We start from the raw sequence: 20281 nt of genomic DNA on the forward strand, positions 1-20281 counted from the left end.
ACTTTTTAAAAGTATTTTTTAATGATGCAAAGTTTCTGAAAAATTTCATTCAAAAATTGAATTTATTGTTTTTCAAATTAAGGCACCTTTTAGATAAGTATGAAGCAGGAATTTCTAGAACTACAGATATATTTACATTTTACAGAGCATATTGGCATTGATGAAAAAGTGCCTTATATTTGAAACCAATATAGTATAAGTTAAATATGAATCAATTTTGATGACCCCCCCCCCCCCCCCATCACCAAAATCTTCTATGAAAGCATATCACGGCAATGAGTCAACAGTGTCAACACGTTCTTTCCCAAGCTTTCAAAAGTCAACCTCACACTGTTATTGATCGATTTTCTTTCCAAGTTGTTTTAAAATCTGATATTATGTCAGGGAAGTCAAGAAAATTTTTTCCTGTTTTCAAAAGTCAGCGTTTCTTGATAGATTTTCTTTCCAAGTTTAACACAACCTGTATGTCTGTTTTTCTGAGTATGCCCGAGTCTGTGCATTCTGATCGGGCATTCTGACTACTGTCTCCGTCGGGGCATTGGGAAGCGGTCAAGATTTTCTGGTCACACGGACATGTGCAGCAGAGGGTCTGTCGTCCTTGAATCGCTGCACTAGAGATGAAGAGATTCTTTAAAATTAAGTCCGAGTCTCACGAGCCCGAGTGCGGCCTCACGAGTCCGAGTCTCACAAGGAGGAGCTCAATGCAAAAATAGCCCTTATTAGTTTGAAAAAAAAATTGGGGAGGTGCTTTTCTCCACATGCATTGAGTGGATGCATCAGTATTATAGCCCTCCAAAACTTTTTTATGAGAGTAACATGAACTACTCTAGTTGATAGAAAAAAATCACTTTGAACACATGCATACCACTTCATCAGGACTTTATAGTGGTTTTTTGTCTTGCTCATCGTTTTTTACTTTCATTTTTGCAATGACAGCTCTTCTTGAGAGTCCCTTCATGAGTCTCCAGAGTCTTGAATTTGGAGAAATTCGGCGTTTTATGCGAGTCCGAGTCTCACGAGCCCGAGTGCGGCCTCACGAGTCCGAGTCTCACGAGTCCGAAATTGCTGGTGTTGGCCATTCCGGTTGCTCAGTCTCCATCTGTTCCAACAGTCCGACTGGTCTTTCTTAGTCAGCTCTGTTACCGGGTGCTCAGTGCGGTTGGTCTACTGTCTGCTCAGTCTCTGTCTGCTCAGTCAAGTCAGCACAGGTCAGCTGGATAAAAATGGAAGTAAAGTCTCCTATCCAAAGAAAGTTTTTAACCTGTATATTCCGGGAAAGGATGGAGTTGAGGAATGGTTTGCATTCAAAACGAATTTGATTATGGCTTCTGAATTTTTGCAACTTTTCGATAAATGATAATTTTTTTATAATTTATGTACTTTGTGTAATGCCATTTCCTGTTTCTCAGTGTTTGGGAAAGCTGTCCCATCTACTCTTACAATTAGATCCAATAATCAAGTACCTAGGTAGTAGGTACATCTGGTACATAAGTACATATTAATTTGAAATACTGTTGTTTTTTTGGTGAATATTTTTATAACATTGGTAGAAGTAGATATATACCTACATTTTACAGAGCACATTTGGCATTGACGAAAAAGGGCCTTATATTTTAAACTAATTATAATGTATAGTATAAGTTGAATACGAATCGATTATGATGACCCCCTCACCCCATCTCCACTATCTTCTAAATGGCAGCTCAGTTTTATGAGACCATACTTTTCACGAAATTTCAGCACCCCAGGAGTATTTTAAAATTCCAGAAGAAGAATTAAATTTTCCAATTTCCATTCAAAATTTGCAGAAGTTTAAAGTTTTTTGATGAAGTGAGCCTGGGACAAATTTGTATCATTTTTGGAAGATGACTGGAATTGCTTCTTCACTGGATTCGGCACAGCTTGGTATAAGTAATTCGGGCCCTCGGCTGTTTCCATACAAGGTGTCTAGGCTTTTTCGTTTGTCGTTTTCTAAAAAATGCTCTAATTTGAAACAGGTTCACGAAATCGATCAACTGACGAACTTTGAGAAAAATTGGGATGACCTAATGGGAAAGGATGGAGTTGAGAATTGGTTTCCATTCGCTATTTTTTTTTCTTGACTTCTCATTTTTTGGCATGAAAAATTCCCTTAATAATTTATAGAAATGCTTTATTGCTCTTTTCAAGAGATTATTATTATTTAGAATAAAATGGGAAGTTGATAATTAAAATGAAAAATATTTTAACGTAATAATGTATCATTTTTTAGGGGCTGTCTTCCACCCACTGCCGACTGCCATCTTCAAACTGAATTACTGATTCGGACTCCTGAAAAATTCAAACACATACCTATCATGCTATTAAAAATCTCAAGATACCAATAATGGTAAGTAAATCATACTCTCATTCTTGTACATACATAAATGCTCGTATAAGTATTAAATACATATAATTCATTTTCAATATTTAACAAATAAAGTGGGTACCTACCTAAATAAAATATTTCTTTTTATAGGTTCGCATCGTAGCAAGTTCCAAGTATGATGATTTAGAAAGCTACGAAATGTGATAACTTGGCAAGTTCTTGCTCATTTGATATAGAATTACTACTTACAAGATAAATTTGAAGACAAATTCAACGAACAACGATCGCTGGTGAGTGTTTTTTGTTTTTTTTAAATATTTTACAGAAATTGCCTCGTACATGTCTGACATCAGCTTGATATGTCAGAGGTCAGAGATGGTAAACAGATGAGCTTGGGGGAAACGTGATGAACTGATGAATTTTAAAATGATATAATGTACTGGGGAGTTTTTAGAGAAATGAGTAGATTTTTGAAGGCAACATCGAATAGTCATCGGTTTACATTAGATTGAATTTATACTATGGACAAAATATGTCGGAATATTTTCAGCAATGCACTTACACGTAGTTCAATTTTGGCACGTTGACACTGATCGAAAGCACTTGCATACATACGTATACGAACCTCCTTTTTTTTTTTTTTTTTTTTTTTTTTTTAAATATTTTAGTGGTAGGTTCCGGAAATTACGATACATACCTACAATGGATTTTCTTAAAGGCGTGATTTTATGAGATTTGTTTATCATGGTTCATCGTACCTATCTTTTATGGGGTTGTTTTTATTGTTTTTTCTATGTAGAGGTACCTATGGAAACAGTTGGCGAGGTCAATTTTTTGGGAAAGAATATTTTAAAAGCGCGGATATTCGGTACATATTGCGTATTCAAAATGCCACAAATATTTGCCTAACATCACTCATTTCATTGGACATCATAGATTTATCTACCGTGAAGTAGCATCATACTCTGAAATTGGACGATGTAATCATTTTTATTTCGTGAAAATGTTACCTAATATTGTACCTAATTTGAAAATGTATTTTGTAATATTTTGTCATGTACCTACCTAAACCTATGAAATGCATAGTATCTTAAGTTGTAAGGAGTATCCGGATACTTGAATACTTGAGTAGATTTAAGCAGTAGGTTAAGTATAGGTAATGATCGTATCTGTTTGTAAGTCTAAGTACCTTATCGATGTATTTACGATTGCATTCATTATTTTTCATGTCATGTTTATTGTAATTGTATATTGTTATACTAATGTTTTTTTTTTCACAGCATAATTATGAAGATTCGTAGATCAAGTAGATCTATTGATGGCGGCAAGGTAAGTGAATATTGAGTTACCTATTTTTGAAAGTACGCGTTTATTTTATGAAATTTGATTGAAAACGTTTAATGAAAAGTTACTTTTTTGAAATTGAAATATTGTGGATATTGAGGCTCTGATGAAAAATATTTTTTCCGAAATTGTTTACTGATGAGGAGATATACCTATTTAAATGAGTATCAGAAGGCAAAATTTTAATTATAAATCATTTTGATGTGATCGAAATCGGAAATTTTGAACCAGACTTTCCAGTTGAGCCTTAAGTATTTACGTTTATTACGTAGTAAGTATTTTAATCTGATTTACGACATTTCAACTACGATTTTCACGATAAATTTATTATGGATTAGAAACTGGGCAATGAAAAATATTATCATTGGAATAGAATAACATGGAAGTTAGTGATGTATGTAGAAGAATTATTATCAAACGTATGTAAGGTAAGTCAATTCTATATTAATATTTTACTTAATTTTTTTTTTGGTAAAAGTCACCCACAAAATTATACTTTATTGGGCCATTTGAAAAATCTAATTTTGGATTTCGGATATTTTGAAAGTTCCCATTTCCAAGGGTTTCATTATTCAGATAAAATTATGAACTCCTTTTTTGGCAATGAATTCGAATGTTTTGAATTCTGATCTCAAAGTTCATTCTTATTTGACGATGTAAAACTAAAAGACAGATTGAAAACCTTTATTTTAAAATTTGTGTATTTGAATGGGGGCTTCAATTCAAGGGTTCCAAAAATTAAGGCACTTTCTTTCTTTCACTTCCCAATTTCCAGAGAAACCCACCCCCTCCTTAGTACAAGAACCTCTAATTGAAAAATGAAACTCGGTATTCGTAGTTAAAAGAGAGCTATATTCCATTTCCTGTTCTCGAAATTCTCATTGTCAGATTCTGAAGACTGAGGTTGATTTTTCAGTTTTTGGCAATGATGATTTTTCTAAATTTGTAACACATTCGATCTCTTGGAACTCGTCCCTATAGCTGAAACATAATTTTATGTCGTTTTGAAATTTGAATTTGATCACAATATGGAAATTGGAAAACTTGTATATTTTTTTCGAAATTTATGTAGAGAAGTTTGGATTGGATGTATCGGTACGATAATTTGATGAAAAATTCCATAAAAAAAGAAAAAATTTCAAATCGCCAAATCTGGAGGCACTGTTTTTTGATTGCATGCAGAAAGCAACACTGGAATGCGTTTTTAAAAAAATTCTTATCAATTCAAAACCACGCTATCTTATTTTCTTTTCTGTAAAAAAATTCAATTCAATCCAATTTCGAAGTTCGACGTAGCTAATGCATTTTTCATTGTGCAATGGAAACATTTCGGTAAGACCAGATCAATCATCGCTCGCGCAACCCTGTTATCAATGAATCCAGAAATTCAGTGATTCAAAGTTGCAGTAACACAATAAACCATAAGGTACGTCAGTCATAAAGCTCATTTTGATAAAAAAATGTTCGATCTGAGACCTTTCAATTCAAAATATGCTATGATTGTGATTTTGAACGGGCTATGTTCTTCCAAATTGACCTAGGAAGCAGGAATTTGGCATTGCAACAAAAAAATGCATGTTTTTTGTACCAAAATTGATAAGATGTCTGCTGAATTTGATCAAAATCCACCGACTTATTTTGTTTGGGGGACAATCTCTTCAACGCCCATTCCTACTTTGAATTTCTGTTTCATGTATTTGTGCTTCGCTGTTATTTATTCATTCATACCTATATGTATTTGAATAATTTCTTTGTAAGATTATGATTGTGCTCTATCACAAGTAATTTTTTCATTCATGAACTGATACAATTTTTTCCAATTAATTGTACTTTATTTTTCAGTTTTTCAAGGAACAAACTGCATTTTTATTACCGCCACTATTATGTGGATTGCAGAAACAAACGTTCACAGGCACACGGAGCTTCGTCGTTTCTTCACGTTCACAACCGGTTTGCTTTCGATAAACATAAATGTTCGTGGCTATTTCCATTCCATATATTTTCTGGCAAAGAAATTCAATTCAAACCGTGCCCCCGCCGCATCTTCTGGAATATTGTAAGTTGTTAGTTGTTCGTCTTATGAGGGTAGATTAAGGCAGTTGTCAGCCATAATACGAGTACATTATCACAGCTACGATTATCGTGCTGTATCTAATAGGTCAGCCCAAGTAAGATGAGAAATTGAAAATGTTGTGCTCTTATGAGGACTAATTGAGCATTTCTTATCTTTGGATTTTTTTAAAAAGTATTTTACTAAATTGATCCCATCGAAGTCGCTTCGGCAATGATATTTTGTACTATCTGTTCAGTTCCTCGCAGTACCAGTTTCCACCCCATTTTTCATGTTCTGGCTACGAATCGTGTTTTTGTTCGAGCAGGAATCAACTGATAAGAAATTTGTAGAAAAATATCGATTTTTGTAAACTTATTAGAATACACGCACTCAGCCCCTGGGGAAAAAATTAAAACAAATAAATAAAAAAAACATCGAAACGAAACAAACATCTGAAAATGATACGAGTAAAAGAGAATGTGGGAACGTATCGGTTATTTTTGCAACTTGTGTGTCAAGAAATTCTATGCTAAAATTCAGCGACCCTTCGTAATGCATTTCTGATCGCTTTTTCTTTCATTGAAATTTTATCACTGTTCGGGGATTTCTAGTGATTCTATTTTGTGTTGTGTGAGTACTGAGTATTTTCACACATCAGCTTCTCAACACTTTTTCATACATTTTGGGCAGCTTTCACCTTCATTTGTGTTTTCACATCGACACTGTTTGGTGCATTTTGGGTAACTTCCATTGGAATTTTTGGGGCTTTTGGCAAATCTCAGTCATTTTAATTCTTCTTTCGCGTACATTCTTACTTTATTTTAACATGTTTTCAACTATTTGTCACGCATTTCTATCAAATTTTAGTATTATTTTATGTCTTTTTCGTGATTTTCAGTCATTTTAACAATAATTTTGATGCAGTTGGGAAGATTTACTGAAACGTCCATTAGTTTTGGGTAATCATCTATTCCTTTCACTGTTCACATCATTTCAACGCGTTCAAAAGTTTCTGAAATTGTTAGGTACGTACATATGTACTTACTTCGTCATTTTATTTAATTTTTGAAAACAAATAAATAAAAAGAATGAATTAATATTTTATTTGATGTCTTTTTTTTTCAGTATACTATTTAAAACTTGATTTCGAGCTCTTTCAGTAAGCTGCTCTACAGTACTCAAAGGATGAAGAAAATCAAATCACGCAATCATCAGAAGAGTGAGCCCATTTTCCATGGAGCCAGCGTCCAGTCCCATTAGTCATCATGCCGAAGCCAGAAAGCATTGCTTTCCTTCGGTTCGTGCCAAGCGCCATCAAGTATCATCTCATCAACCCCTAATATCGGAATCGGAATTCTAATTATAAACCGTGGACTGGAGCGGTGGCTGGAGGCTGGAGCTGGACAGAAGTGCGGTAAAGGACGCAGATCCGGACACTTCTTCACAGGTAGAGTCGTACAGGTTGATAAACCGAAGCAGCCGAGCCGAAAACACAAGTTAGAGGAAGAGCCTTGCCTAACCTAACAATGCGCGACTCCGGCTACCCGTTTGCCATCTTCATCTCACTCTTTCATATTCATTTATGAAGATCGGTTGCCGGTTGTCCATGTCGCTGACGCCTTCTCTTTCTAGCATCGCGGGGCCCATCCTCCGTCGCTTGTCTTGTCGCTGGTTGCAGCGATGCAGTCCTACCTGAACACGTTGACGTATCGTTTGGCAACGTCGCAATACCTGTTATTACCGTTCGGATTTGGAGTTTGCCACAAAGCAGGTTTCGATGCTCAGTTGATCAAATATTCAGCGTTATTATAACATTTTTTGTTCGGGTGTGTTTGGTTGTTGCGAGAGTTCGGCCGAAGTGTCGGTTTTTTATTTCAGTGTTTTGTTTTTACGGTATTTTCTATTTTCTCTGTTATCATTACGAGATGATTGTTGTCGTTTCGAAGCTAGTTTTTTGAAAGTTTTCGTGTAGGTATAATAATTGTGTCGCGTTGTCGTGTGAATGGAAAAAGTTTAGTGTTTGTGCCTGGTTACCTATACGCCGACGGAGACGATGATGACGATGACGATCAACAGAATCACATCGAAGATGTCTTCGACCAAGATCATAGCCAAATCGAACGATTAAGGTAGGAAATTACTAGACGATCTTGACTGAATGAATACTACCTGTACCTAACTCTCTAAGCAAGATATTCGAATTTGAAATCGCAAATTCGAAAGGCTGTAGACCTGTTTTTGGCCAACATCGTCATCACTCACTTTCGCAGCGAAATTATTTGCCCGGCGGCCTTTTCAAGTGATACGTCATCGCGAATATTATAGAGTCTGCGGTCTATACAGTCGAATTATGTACACGTAGATTGATAAAACCCCTTCGGCATCTTTCCAGTTTCCAAGTAAACAAAAGCTCTAGTGTAGTGAGGTGATTTGGCTTCAGAATCCGGTTTTGGTGTTTTTTCAGGGATTTTCCATCATCTCACATCTCAACCGGTGCCAAAATTATTGAACCGGAAAAAGAAAAATTGATATAAAACCCCAAAAAGCACCAACAGCTGAAATTTCAGGTGCTGGTATTCATTTTTCGATTTTTAGCAAATTTTCAAAAATTCAAAAAATGGAGAGAAAACTTCAAAATTCCAGCAAAGTGTCCTAAAAAGCTGAAATTTGGTTTGTACCCTATTTTCGACCTCCCGAGTCGATTGGTGATGGTTTTGAACCGTTCTGCGGCCTCCAGTGGATTTTTGGATTTTCCAGCTTTCAAAAAAATGCAGTAAAAGTAGGGAGAAAATGAAATTCATCCCCTGCAAACTTGGATTTACAATTTTTGTGACCCTTTCGATTGATTAAGGCACGCATTTTCAAGATTTTATTGCGCCAGTTCGTATCCAAATTCCAAAATTTCTCCAGCAATTATATCTAAAAAAATCTGCTGGAAGCTCTGGAACGGTTTGAAACCATCTCCAATCGATTCGAGAGCCGTCGAAAATAGAGAACACGTCAAATTCTAGCTTTCCATCGTCTCACTGAAAGAGTTTTCTCAAAAACTGGAGAATTTGAAAATCGACTGGAGGCTCCAGAACTGTTCGAAACTATCATATATGAACTAGGGTGGTCAAAAATAGGGATGAAAACCAAGATTTTTTTCATTTTCTTTACAAATGAGGTAATCAAATCACTGGAAAAAATTTTGAATTTGAATTGGCACAATATGATCTTGAAAATATGAGCTAAAATCGATCGAATAGGTCACAAAATATTGTAAATCCGATTTTGTAGGAGCTGAATTTGATTTCCCCCCCCCCTACAGCATTTTTTCAAAGACTGGAGGATCTAAAAATTGGCGAAGGTTCCAGAACGATTCGAAACCAAACGACGAGTTTTTATCATCATTTTTTTTCGAACATTATTACTGTAGAAAATTTTTGGATTCTAACCGGTACTATCAGCTTTTGGAAATATGTGCTTGAATCGATCAAATGGATCATGAAGATGATAAATCTGAATTCTATGTTTATGGGTGCTGAATTTCATTCCCCCCTCCCACTCAAAACGTTTTTTTACCAAAACTGAAGAATCCGAAAACTGACTGGAGGCTCCAAAACTGTTTGAAACCATGACCAATCGATTGGGAAGATCGAAAATAGAGTACAAATCGAATTTCAGCTTTCTTAATTCACACGTTTGCGAGCGATAAATTTTTCACTTTGTCAAAAACCTTTACCACTGAAAATTTTGGATTTAAATCGACGTAAATTTTGTTTGAAAATATGTGCGAAAATCAACCGAATGGCCCACAAAAATGGTAAGTACGATTTTGTAGGTGCTGAATTTAATTTTCATCCTATTTATAGCGTCTTTTTAAAAAATCAAAAAAATCCGCTGGAGGCTCCAGAACGGCTCGAAACCACCATCAATCAACTCGGGAGGTCGAAAATAGGACACAAAGGGGGCAATTTGGAAAGATTTCGATTCTTTACATTTTTGACCAAAATTCAAATTTTCAAAAATTCTCTATAGAAAAAACCGAAAAATGGATTCCAGTGCCTGAAATTTTGATTGGTGATGTGTTCTGGGGTCATCTCGATTACCTCTTGTACAGTTCAAGAGTTTTCCGGTTGAAATACTTCCCTTGTCAGGCTGTTTCTATCGATCAACTTGAAATTTGGTGGGAAGGTGAAGGTATTGAAGGTCAATGACCCTCAATTTTTTCAATTTTTTCCGACCTCAACAATGATCTTGAAACTTATTTCCAAACTTTCAGATTTCTGGGAAAGGAAGTCCAGAATTAACGAAAAAGTCATTTTTTTGTACATTCTTCAATTTATTTTATACTTCTGATTTTGTTAGAATTTTTTCAATTTTATTTTTTTTTTTGCCATATAAGTGAAGAGCAGAACCACTTGAACCAAAATCTTCTAATTTCATAAAAACTAACAAGGAAACTCCTTGACTCTGAAATCTCTAATTGAATGAAACTTGAACAGATCAAAAGAAGACCTCAAAAAACTCCATCTTCAACTGCCCAAGTTGATTTTTCAATTTTTGCCAAATTTTTAATGTTTTTATGGTAGGTACATAGGTACAAATACCGGTCATAAATAGTATTTTGCATAGAAAAAGATTTCATATCTCTTCAACGTATGAACTTGAGAAGCTGAAATTTTGGCTAAATAGTCTTTACTTTGACACCTGATCGACTCAAACGACCATTGGACGAATCCAAGATTCCGATATGAAATTAATTTTCAACTGGTTTCCTTATCATGTCATCTGGGAATTAGAAAAATTCTCATATCTCCTCTCCATATGAACTTGGACAGCTGTAATTTTGATTAGAGGCTTTGTGCCTGACACCCAATTGCCTTATACTGGTGCTGGACTGATCTGACATTCCTGTCCAGTTCGCTTCGCAAAACCTTGACCTTGAATTTTATCGTTCGAATTAGAAAAGCGAACGCGAACTCGCATTAGATAGACGTAGGTATAATTCGCGTAACTAATTCGACAATTTGATTGTTTTCCGCGTTTCCCTCGTGTAGGTAGTGAATTGACGAACCTGCGGATGCCAAGACCAAAGACCTGTCTCGTATTCTGTTCATATAAAGCGTATCAGTCCTCATAATGAGCAAATTTCGGAAAATGGGGAGCTGCCTCCCTTCTGTGCCATTTCCTATGGAATTTGGCGAACTCCTCCTGTGATTAAAAAATATGAATTTTACGGGAGAAAATAGCCGAAAAGGAGGAAAAAGAAATGAAAACAGAACAACGACAATCGTCGCGTTATGCAAAAACACGGATCTCGTTAGTAAGATTGCCGAATGCTGATTTGTGATTCCATCAAATGAAACGGTTCGAGGTTCGAAACAGGCGGAAAATATTTTCGTAAACTAATCGTTCGTATTAATTAAGCGACATTCGGCATTATGGTCACGGCCGAACGCGCCGAAACCGTTATAATACGCGTAACCTATAATCCTCAATAATGAAATGTCTCGACAATAACGATGATACGAGTAATACTAATAAAAATGAGAGAAATAAGTACCTCATCGTGACAACACACGTCGCATCGCATCGCATACTTCACACTCGTCTTATATACGATCGGCGAATCGGTGTGACATAAATATTTGGCGCTGTCGCTAGCGTCCAATTTCATCGCGTCGTTGTACGTAGTAGTACGAAAACAAAATCGTTTCCAAGTTGACTTTTTCCATCGTCGGTGTTGATTTTCTTTTTTTATGGCCCTTTTATGACTATATTCGATCATTTAGATTACAAAAAATCGAAAAAAAAATAGACAGAAACTTGTGAAATCTTGTCGGTTTTCTGAAATTTGCAATTGTGGGCAATGGTCTGGGTCGACGCAGAATCAGAAATACTAATTTTTGGGATTGAACCATTTTTCTCAAAACAGCTTGGGTAAAAGCAAGAGCGAAAAAATCATTATGTATTCGAAAATGCCTCCCTTCATCTTTTCTCAGAGACACTTCACCTCCAAGCTCCATAGCTACGAATTTTTCTCAAAAATTTCCATCTCGGAATGAAGGTCTCCAGTTTCTGCTGAATTTAGCCACAAACCTCTAAATTTTTTTTAAAAATTTTAACCTCATAGTTGGAAATTATATTGAAGTCTTCAAATTTTCAAAAAATGAGGCAAGTCCACAAAATTGAAATTTTTACGTTTTCGTGCCATAAAATTTAAAATTTTCAAAAAAAAAAAACACAAAAATATCAGAAATCAGTTATTTTATTACCTACCAGAAACAATGAAGAGACATTGAAATTGTCATAAAATCGCTCCAAGCATCGTTGAAATATGTTTAAAAAATTGGATAAAAACTTTTCAAGAATCATGAAAGTTGCCAAAAACTTGATGAAATTTCATCAGAACTTGGAGCAACTCGCATAGCATGTCTTTCAATCACGTTGAAATATCACAAAAACAAATTTTAAAATTAGTCCAGTAAATAAAGAGTTTGACCCAAACAAAATTGCGACAAAAGATTTTTTTGCTTTAAAAGGTCTAGGATGATGTCCTAAACAACATATCCGGAGCCGCCCCCGATCCACCTGGTGCGTTCCCCCCACAGTGGATTTTAGCCCCCCAAAACACGTTTTTCGCCATTTTCTCCCCCGCATTGCATTTTAGCGAAAAATGTGTGGATAGATTAAAAATCTACGTCAAATTTCCGATCTAATGATGTATCAACTTCCCTTGTTGGTACAAGGGGGGTGGGACTACAACCATTTAAAGAAGGGGGTTTTCTGAAAAATGCGTAAAGGCAATAGCCGCCTAAGAGGGGTGAAATGGTCTCCGAGAGCGTTTAGATTGATATTATCATGGAAGGTGGGTACCATTGAGAAACTTCCGCGTGGAAAATTTCAGATCCACTGCCCCTCCCCTTTTTGGGGAACGCCCCTTTTCTAAAATTTCAAAACCATTTTTCTCAGCCCCATGTGGACCAATTTTGAAATTTTTTTATTATGTTGTACACATCCTTTGGAGGTACACCCACAAAAATTTTCAGCCTCCTCCCCTCATATTTGCCCCTCAAAATGATGTAAAAATGTGTCGTAAGGAAGGTTGGGGTAAAATGGGAATTTTGCGGAAAATAACTAAGTATCAATAAATAGGGTGTTGTTCTCTTATGATTCGATACCGCTGAGCACGAATATGACGTCAGCTTTTTTACTACCCTCATCTAGACCTCTCCAGAGCACTTAGCCCCTTCAAATTTGACTATTGTTAAAAAGCATAAAATAAGTTTGAAACGCCATTTTGAGGGGTAAATATGAGGGGAGGAGGCTGAAAATTTTTGTGGGTGTACCTCCAAAGGATGTGTACAACATAATAAAAAAATTTCAAAATTGGTCCACATGGGGCTGAGAAAAATGGTTTTGAAATTTTAGAAAAGGGGCGTTCCCCAAAAAGGGGAGGGGCAGTGGATCTGAAATTTTCCACGCGGAAGTTTCTCAATGGTACCCACCTTCCATGATAATATCAATCTAAACGCTCTCGGAGACCATTTCACCCCTCTTAGGCGGCTATTGCCTTTACGCATTTTTCAGAAAACCCCCTTCTTTAAATGGTTGTAGTCCCACCCCCCTTGTACCAACAAGGGAAGTTGATACATCATTAGATCGGAAATTTGACGTAGATTTTTAATCTATCCACACATTTTTCGCTAAAATGCAATGCGGGGGAGAAAATGGCGAAAAACGTGTTTTGGGGGGCTAAAATCCACTGTGGGGGGAACGCACCAGGTGGATCGGGGGCGGCTCCGGATATGTTGTTTAGGACATCATCCTAGACCTTTTAAAGCAAAAAAATCTTTTGTCGCAATTTTGTTTGGGTTTACCTCCAAAAAGTGCTTTATTTACTGGACTAAATAGGTACCTATTACAATTTACGTCAACAAAAAAACTGTCGAACTTCCTGGGAAATTTGACTCAATTTAACGAAAATCACACGAAACGTCAATAAAACCAAAAAACTTGTAAAATTCAGCGAAATTTAGTGAAAATTGCAACAAAAAAAACAACAACAACATCGAACATCATGAAAACATTTTGAAAGTGACTTAATACTATTTGAAAACCATTTTAAAATATTTCAAAAATACTCTGAAAAAAGTTGACAAAATTCAGTGATAATTGGCATAAATCATCATTGAAAAATACGGAAAAGTGATGAAGTTAGTTGTTAGATGAAAATTTCAAAAAATATCAAAATCATTCAAAGTCACCAAAAATTGAGGTAATTTCAACCAAATTTTTCAAAATTTTACAAAATATGTAAGTATAAAACACTGTGAAAACATGTTAAAAGTGAGAAAATGACGTAAGAACAACTAGAAAAAAAAAAGAAAAAAGAAGAAAAAATAAATAAAATAGATCATCAAAAAAACTCTTGTCAAAATTTAGCAAAAACTGCATTACAAAATGGAAGCAATCATGTAGCAGTTATATTAGTTTTTATGCCATTTTCACAACATTTTATGCAAAATTTGCTAAATTTTACCAAAATTTTTGCATATTTTTAGTATATGTATTATTAATTGATTTGTACGCTTGTCTAAGGTTTTTCATTTAATGTTCTCATGTTTTTGTTACTTTTATCAAATTTCATCGAATTTTGTAAGAAATTTCTATTATGATGTTCAAGACGCTTTAATGACATTTATGTATCTGCCATTTTCGGTGAATTTTGCCAAATTTTTACAAACTTCATCAGTTTGTGGTAATTTCAACGGTTTTAATATTCTTAGAGGTTTTTATATGTACTTTTTATCATGTCTTGACAATGGTGAATGATCTATGCATTTTTTTGAGAATCTTGTCAATTTTTTAAATTAGGTAAATTTCTTTATTTTTTCCTCATAATTTTGAATTATTTTAAAGCTGCTTAAAAAGTTTTGGGATGAAATTCCCCATGTTTTTGGTCATTTTGAGAGGCTTTTTAGCATTTTTATGCAATTAAAGTATGCCAACTTTTGCCAAATTTTTTCTAAAATTTTATCATTTTTTGAAAATTGGAATAAATTTTTGGAAAATGGAAGATTTTTTCCAAAAACATTTTTTGAACTCGGAAAAAAATGAAAAAATAGGGAATTATTTTCTTAAGGATCCAACAACTGCTGAGAGGACGCAAAAGCAGGGATGGAAACCTTGCTGAAAGCTAAAAGCTGAAAGCTGAGGAAGTTTGGGATTTTTGAAAGCTTAAAGCTCTAGCCAAAAGCTTTATTTATGCAGCTTTCTTTCAGCTTCTTTTAAAAATTCGTTTGGTTCCGTTTCTGTTTGAGTTCTTTTTTGATTTTCATATTACACTTTTCTCTATAGGTTCAGTTTTCTCGTGTTTTTTTCGTTGTGGTTATGAGTTTCCATTTTCCTTTCTATTCACCTCATTAGGTAAAAAAAAATTAAAAAGCTGAAAGCTGAGGAAGTTTGGGATTTTTGAAAGCTTAAAGTTTAATTCAAAAGTTTCATCTTTCAGCTTTCTATCCCTGCGCAAAAGATCTATTTCACATGAAAGATCTCATGGGATGCTCAAACTCATTCGATCATTTTGAGCTACAACATACGCAGTATCACATAAAATTTACTCGCTACTTGCTTGGGAAATAAGTATAATGAGCTGACTTAGTACCTACTTATGTACTTCTGATTTCATACGCATACTTAGACCTTGTACCCACCGCATACAGAGTACAATCTGGCATCTGCAAACTACATAAATATCAAACGGCTACTTTTACAGGAAACGTATCGCCTTCGGAAAATGAATTGGTCTCGGAGAGGTGCTCTAAGCTCTGTACCACCGCGCCGTTGCGTAGGTTATTCTTTATTATAATTTGCTCTTTACTCGCACACGTAGCACAATCATAATACGTATCTATTCTATGGACAATGTGTAATGCTATGTGGAGTGGGCCTCTCTGCACATAGGTATACGCTAAAAGTACTCATACTATTCATAACTAGTTACGTATGCGTAAAAAATACGACGAAGTACTTACTACTCACTTCTCAGCTATATAGTATACTTACACATGAAGCACTTATTTCAACGTACATGGCATCACTCACATCATTCGTATTTTCGTGAGAGAAAAAAATTACACGGCTGTGAAATTATTACAGTAATTTGTTCGGTTATTATAACTATGATGAACGCGGATGGTGGCAACAGAGTCACGGCTGTGGTGGCGTAACTACATTATGGGTAATACGTACAAGTCAAGAACGCGATTCTCTTCCGCAAACAAACCACCCTTTATTTTAGATGAATTTCCGGCGGAATTTCGCGAATGTTTTCAATCTTGGTTGAAAGCTAGAAATATTTGTATTTATTGCAATAATACCTTACCTTGAAACGAAAGTGGCCACTTGAAAAATGAAAAACCAAATTTCTCCTAATCGATCTAGAAAGCTTAAATTTGGTACCTACGTATGGCCCATTTTCGATCCACCGAATCTATTAGAAGTGATTTCGAACTGTTTTGAGCAGTTCTGAAGCCTTTAGCTGATTGTTTAAAGTCAATTTCAATTCGCTGAGTCGATTGGAGAAGGTTTCAAATGGTTCTGGAGTCACTATAGCAACATTTAGGAAATTCTAAATTTTCATTGAGTACGATAGAAACTGTTAAAGATTGACTTCAGCAGTCTACTACGTAAAAGATGGATCACATCAATTTGATGAGTTCTATGTGTGTTATAAGAATAGTTTTACGAACGTGGGGCGAAGGACATCTCGCTATAAGGTAATTACTTAGGTGGAATTTTGAAAGTTTTCTAGAATGGAATTCGCACAACGACGCGATTGTTCATGTTGTTCGGCATTCGGCAACGCCTCGTAGTCGTCTCTACGTCTACACTTCAGTTGCAGCAGATTAGAATATTTGTAATATGGATGCGGGCATATCGCGCATCCCAGCAATACCATACGAAGCTGTCACTCTGACTCTGTAGTAGATACTTTTACTTTCTACGTAAAAATCTTGACCGGCGTGGCCGGATGCTCGAATAGTGAGGTATTTGAAGTTTGATGACCTAGCGCTCGTACTCGCGAGGAGGCAATTGATCCGTGATTTATCTAAAATAGGGTACACAATTTATACGTAAACATAACGTCTACGACTCTATACGTACCTACGAGTAGTACATATTCAGCACGTACTCGACGCGTTCGCCATAAGAACACACCTTTGCACACCTGTACGTGACTGCAATACCGCATTTGCACACAATACCCATACCCAAATAGATTCGAAACTACTGGTACTATGTACGAGTACCTAAGTATACCTACGTAGACGTAGAACTCGCGTACTTGCATCGTTCCAGCCTTCCAGGTTCTTTTACATGTGCGAGCTGTGGAGCAATGCCTGTGGTAAGTTGTTGGCGCTGCTGCGAGGCTCTACACCATGTGCCCGCTTTCTCTGCGTTTACACCAACCACATTAGAGTAGGTATAAACGTGTACTTTATAGCAAGTTATAGCAACCATCAACCAACAAGTATAGACCATAAGCCATAGATGAAGTAGAGGTAAAGGTACCTAATGCCTCGGCTCTTATTTGCGACACTACGCGAGAGAGTGCATTTGTAAAACGTGTTACCACCTCCGTGATAATAATAAATATACTTGACGTCGACATTAACATCGACATCGCATCATTAAATATGCCTATTTGAAATGACTTATTCCTCTGGTATCACATCTTCACTAACCATTCCCGTAATCATGTGTTATCCTTGATTAAAAATGCCACGTTCCAGTTCCAGTGCAACCCACCACCTCTACCTACAGTACATTTCCATTGCACTCACATGCCACGTTACGTCGCACTGTGTCGTTATCACTGATCCTAATTTTCAATCAGCTCGTAACTCGACAAGTCGACAATTCGTACCTGAGTCATTCCACGTCAATTCGACCAAGAAGTGGAAGGAAGTGAGTGATTTTTTTGAAATTTTTCCTGTGGAAGGATCTTCTGAAGGAAAGACCAATGGCGCAAATCGTGGCCCTCTAGCCCATTTTTAAAGGCTGCTAAGGGGTGTCAAAGTTTTCAGTGAATTTAGAATATCATCCATTTCAGCAGTGGATAATTCGATAACCGCGATACCTAAGTACCTAAATGGAACTTTTTCCAATAGTTGATGGTTTTGAAAGGCTTTTCGATGATATCATAAAAATCAGTGTTTCCATTTTTTTTCGTACGATAAATTAGCTCAAAAAGTTTCAAAACGTAGTTTTCATATCGTTCTGACTGTCAAAAATTCTAAAAAAATATATTATAGACAACTCTTCATGCTGTCGTCGTGGTTCCTTGTTCTTTACAGGACATTGAAAATCGCATTTTTGTGGTACCCTAACAGGGTGAGGCGAATGCCTATTGCCACTGCGATTATTCTAGGGAATCGACGTTGTTTTGAGCTTTCACATAGTAGTTTCCCGTTGCTTTCTACGGTATCTACAAAGATGCTCATACATCACTAGCCAAGTTTTTACACCCCTGAGTTCCATAATCACTGCTACCTATAGTTGCTCAACCAGTTACAGCTTTTTGATACCGGCAACAGATTGCGTGTATTTCTGTTGCCTCTGCTGTTCTAAAGCTCGGAGCTTAATGTGTAATGGATGTTAAATGCACTACCGTAAACTGGAGTAACATTGAAATTGCAGGGTAACATTGAAGGGTGAGGTTTTCCATCACGTTATGCTCCATGGCGGTGGAACTATGAAGTATGGAGCAATTCTGACACCGGGAATGGATAGAGTACACTTTGGCAGTTATTTTTCCTATTTTATCATTTTCAACTAGTGGTTCCAGCATCAGTAAAAAAAAACAAGTGAAAAAAAGTGGTGTTTTAATTAATTTTAATTAACGTGAAAAGCTTGGTGTCTGGAATTTTGAATTTTCAAATAATGAGTCGAGTGACATTATAGATGTGTTGGTACACCTCCTGACTATAAATTAGCGCATTTGTTCATGAGCCAAAGTTCTTCCCTGAGGAGTAAAAAAATAATATTCAAACTGGGGTAACTTTGAAGGCTATAAAAAAATCATTAAATTTCAGTAAAATTAGCCAAAAGTGCATGAAAATGCTTGAAAACTTCTTTAAAATGATGTGAAAACTTGAAAAACAACTCTAAAATCATTGAAAAATCATGAACTTCGGTCAAATTGGTCAAAATGCATGAAAAACGCCTGAAAACTAGAAAAACTTCAAATTATCATTTTGGATCACTCTTTCATAAATTCAATTGTGAATATGGATCATTTTGTGGGTGCTTGACACCACATTTCAAGGGACCTTCAATGTTACCCCAAACACTGGGTAACTTTGAAGGGAACTTCTTTTAGCACTTGCGCTTGACAGGAAAAAGGTAGGCAACTTCTGTAACTGCCAAAACGTAGTGATGACATGACTTTATCAAAAACACCACACACATTTCCCCTACCTCCACCATTCATACCTCTAAACATAAAAAATTCTGAAAAATCCTTCAATGTTACCCCAGATTACAGTACAATGTATACATTACACGTTAACGCCTGTGTCTCTAGCGGGATTTGAACCCACGACCTCTTGTTCATAAAACCGTGGCTCAACCCACTATGCCACTGAGCATCCTTCATGCTGAACAACGTATTAAAAAGAGTGAATTGATAAAATAAACGAATTTTAATTTTTTTGCTATGAGTGCCATTTTCATCACCTTTTTAATAAAATATGCCAGAGAGAGGTCGAACTAAGACAACTGTATAAATTTAAACTTTTTTTGATGTTTGGAATTGAAAATTGCATTTTTTTCAAATTTTGATTTTTTTGTGACGACTGACTAGTTCATTTCATCGAGTGAGGGGTTTTTTTCAACTTTTAACGGATATGTAGAAATAGGGGTCAAATGGGTCAACTTCACCAATCAAAACTTTTTTTCATGTTTTAAATAAAAAAATCATATTTTTTCATCAACTTTCAATTTTTTTAAATCGACTTTTTTGAAAGAAGTCATCAGAATGATATGAAAACAACTATACTTTTTGAAACTTTTCGTGCTAATTTTTTTGGCAACAGGGCTCAAACCCCATAAAAGGGAAAAAACAACTTCTCGAGAAAACAACATAAAGAATAAACTGGCCAGAAAATCAGGGAACCCTGTTGGGCAGCAGGCAAAAAAGCCCACGCTATGGAAGAAACAAAACAGGCTGAAGATCGCCACCTGGAATGTACAAGGAATAAATGGCAAAGAAGAGGAGCTGGAAAATGGAATACATTTTGATGCAGAGGAACATTGACATAGCAGCCCTCATCACAGAAACCAAGAAAAAAGGCAGTGGCACCGACAAACAAGGAGAATTCACTCGAGTATATACTGGTGTAGGGATTACGATTTATACATGGAACAGACTCAAAGACAACATCCAGACCCAGATGTATAGAATATGGAGTGAAAGACAAATTGCGATAAATCTGAAATTTTGGAACCAAGATATTAGACGCGATAGGAAAAGGACTGAAGACATC

General features: G+C 35.9%; 1 protein-coding gene across 2 annotated transcripts in view; it reads left to right on the plus strand.

Moving 5' to 3' along the window:
- Positions 1–7328: 7328 nt before the first annotated feature.
- Myo10A (Myosin 10A) overlaps positions 7329–20281 on the plus strand; it is a 66356-nt gene continuing 53403 nt past the window's right edge. Inside the window, exon 1 of one of the 2 annotated variants that reach the window (XM_065356863.1) lies at positions 7329–7873. The gene's annotated coding sequence lies outside the window, so the exon portion shown is untranslated. The remainder of the gene's footprint in view (positions 7874–20281) is intronic. The other variant, XM_065356945.1, reaches the window with a different exon arrangement.

Source organism: Planococcus citri, chromosome 1 (assembly GCF_950023065.1).
Source record: "Planococcus citri chromosome 1, ihPlaCitr1.1, whole genome shotgun sequence".
In the NCBI taxonomy this organism is placed as follows: Eukaryota; Metazoa; Arthropoda; class Insecta; order Hemiptera; family Pseudococcidae; genus Planococcus; species Planococcus citri.